We start from the raw sequence: 3,474 nt of genomic DNA on the forward strand, positions 1-3,474 counted from the left end.
TTCGTTCCATGACAACGGTGTCCTGCACCTCCTTCCGTATAAAGCTTCGAAAGGTGCCATCTTCAAACTGGTTTGGTAACTGTTGTTATAAGAAAACTCCGCATATGGCAAGTTATCGTCCTAACTAGATCCATAATCCAGTGCACAAGCTCTCAGCATATCTTCCAAAATATGATTGACTCTCTCGGTCTGTCCATCTGTCTGCGGATGAAAAGCTGTGCTGAACTCTAGTCTGGTTCCTAAAGTTTCATGCAACTGATTCCAAAACTTTGAGGTAAACTGGGTTCCTCTATCTGATACGATACTCCTCGAAACTCCATGCAAACAAATGATTCTAGTCATGTATATCTTCGCCAACTTAGCACTGGTGTAAGTGGTCTTAACTGGAATGAAATGTGCTACCTTCGTCAAACGATCAACTACTACCCATATCGAGTCATAGCCTGCTTTCGTCCGGGGTAGTCCTGTGATAAAATCCATGCCTATCTTATCCCACTTCCATTCGGGTATCGGCAATGGTTGTAACAATCCTGCTGGCTTCTGATGCTCTGCCTTTACTCTCTGACATACATCACAAACTGCTACATATGCTGCAATATCCTTCTTCATTCCGGTCCACCAGAATGTTTTCTTCAAATCCAAATACATCTTGGTATTCCCTGGGTGAATCGAATACGGTGAATCATGTGCCTCTTGCAAAATCAACTTCCTGATCTCCGGGTCATTGGGCACATAAACACGGTCCTCAAACCATAGGGTATCGTGCTCATCCTCACGAAATCCCTTTGCTTTTCCTTTGCTCAATTTCTCCTTTATAGCAGCAATCTCCTTGTCAGATTTCTGAGCTTCTCTGATCTTATCCATCAATGTTAACTGAATCTCCAATGCTGCTACATAGCCTCTCAGAACTATTTCCAAACATAGCTCGCGAAGGTTTTTTGCTAACTCCTTTGGTACTTCTCCCGTCGCTAGGGTGTTGACATGGCTCTTACGGCTCAATGCGTCAGCTACTACATTAGCTTTTCCGGGATGGTAATGCAATCTTATGTCATAATCCTTGATGAGCTCCAACCATCTCCTTTGTCGGAGGTTCAACTCCTTCTGCGTGAAAATGTACTTCAAACTCTTGTGATCCGTGTACACCTCACAATGATTTCCAATGAGGAAATGTCTCCACGTCTTCAATGCATGCACTACGGCTGCTAACTCCAAATCATGCGTGGCATAATTCAACTCATGAGGCTTCAGTTGCCATGAAGCATACGAAACAACTCTTCCTTCCTGCATAAGCACTGCTCCAAGTCCTCGACGTGAAGCATCGCAATACACCTCATAATCCTTGGTCTGATCTGGCAAGATCAATACTGGTGAGGTAACCAAACGTTTCTTCAACTCCTGGAAACTAGCCTCACACTCCTCAGTCCATTTGAACTTAGTATCCTTCTTCAACAATTCAGTCATAGGCTTCTCAATCTTTGAGAAATTCTCAATAAATCTCCGGTAGTATCCTGCGAGTCCAAGAAAACTCCGGATCTCTCCAACTGTCGTTGGTACTTCCCATTCGGTTACGGTCTCAACCTTTGCGGGGTCAACTGCTATACCTTCTCCGGATATAACGTGTCCGAGGAATCCAACTTCCTTTAACCAAAACTCACATTTGCTGAATTTGGCGTATAACTGATGTTCCCTTAGTTTCCCCAAAACCAAACACAAATGTTCCTTATGCTCCTCTTCATTCTTTGAATAAACTAGGATGTCATCAATGAACACTACGACGAACTTATCCAAAAACTCCATAAATACTTTGTTCATCAGGCTCATGAAATAGGCAGGTGCGTTAGTCAATCCAAATGACATAACGGTATACTCATACAGTCCATATCTCGTGGTAAATGCTGTCTTAGGTATGTCCTGCTCTCGAATCTTCAACTGGTGGTACCCTGATCGCAAATCGATCTTGGAAAACACTTTAGCTCCTTGCAACCAATCAAACAGATCGTTGATCATTGGCAGCGGGTACTTGTTCTTGATGGTTACTTCATTCAATCCCCGATAATCTACAACCATCCTTAATGATCCATCCTTCTTTTCCACTAGAAGTACTGGTGATCCCCAAGGTGAAGAACTTGGGCGAATGTAACCTTTCTCCAGTAACTCCTTAATCTGATTCTTAATTTCTACCAAATCCTTTGCTGGCATCCGGTATGGTCGCTTTGATATTGGGCCTGTACCTGGCAATAACTCAATCAAAAACTCAATGTCTCTATCCGGTGGCATGCCTGGTAATTCCTCAGGAAATACATCAGGAAAATCCTTTACCACTGGTACTTCCTCCTGCACAACTCCTGTCAAAGAATTTACTTGTGTCCTGTTTGGCACATGCCGGGATACATACTTGATCCTTCTTCCTTCTGGTGTGGTAAGCAAAATTTTCTTACTGGCGCAATCGATGTTTCCTCCATACATCGACAGCCAATCCATACCAAGAATCACATCCAATCCTTGGGACTCCAGAATAATTAAATCCGTTGGAAAAACATGCCTTCCTATACTCAATGGCACTTGGAAACATCCTTGTCTGGACATGTACTCTGCTCCTGGTGAGCTTACTAACATAGGTGTTTTAAGAATCCTAGTGGGCAGGCTATAGTTTTCCACAAATCCCCTTGATATGTATGAATGCGATGCACCAGTGTCAAAAAGAACGAGTGTAGTAAATGACTTAACCAAAAACTTACCTATTACTGCATCGGGCTGATCTTCAACCTCCTCCACATTAACGTGGTTCACCTGTCCCCTATTGAAAGGGTTCGGTTTCTTCCCAGAGCTTCCATTGCCATTTCCATTCTGGCCTTCTAGGCATTCATTGGCATAATGTCCGGTCTTCGAACACTTGAAATAGGTGACTTGACTCAGGTCTCTCTTGGTTGGGGTCGAGGGGTTGTCCGGTTCTGGCCGTTGCTTCCTCCATTCCCATTACCATTCTTGTGGCCATTATGGTTGTGCGAGCTACCTCCTCCATGGGTGTGCTGAAACTTAAATCCCGGTTTAGGGGCAAAACGGGGCTTCTGCTGGGCTCCAGAGTTATACTTCCCCTGTCCATACTTCCTCTTGTGGTTCTCAATCTGCTGTTGCTTCCCTTCAATCATGATGGCACGATCTACCAACTCCTGGTAGTTGTTGAAACTCGCTACCATCAACTGCATGCTTAGCTCATCATTCAATCCTTCCAGAAACTTCTCCTGCTTAGCTGCATCCGTAGCAACGTCATCTGGGGCATAACGTGCTAGTTTACTAAACTCCTCCACATACTGGCCAACTGTCCTTCCTCCTTGGCGTAAGTTGTGAAACTCATGCTTCTTTATGGCCATAGCTCCTGCTGAAACATGGGCAGTGCGGAAAGCTTGCTGAAACTGATCCATGTGACAGTGTCTACTGGGTAAGTGGCTGTGAAATTCTCCCACCATGCTGCCG

This window comes from Triticum urartu, chromosome 4 (genome assembly GCF_003073215.2).
Source record: "Triticum urartu cultivar G1812 chromosome 4, Tu2.1, whole genome shotgun sequence".
NCBI lineage: Eukaryota > Viridiplantae > Streptophyta > Magnoliopsida > Poales > Poaceae > Triticum > Triticum urartu.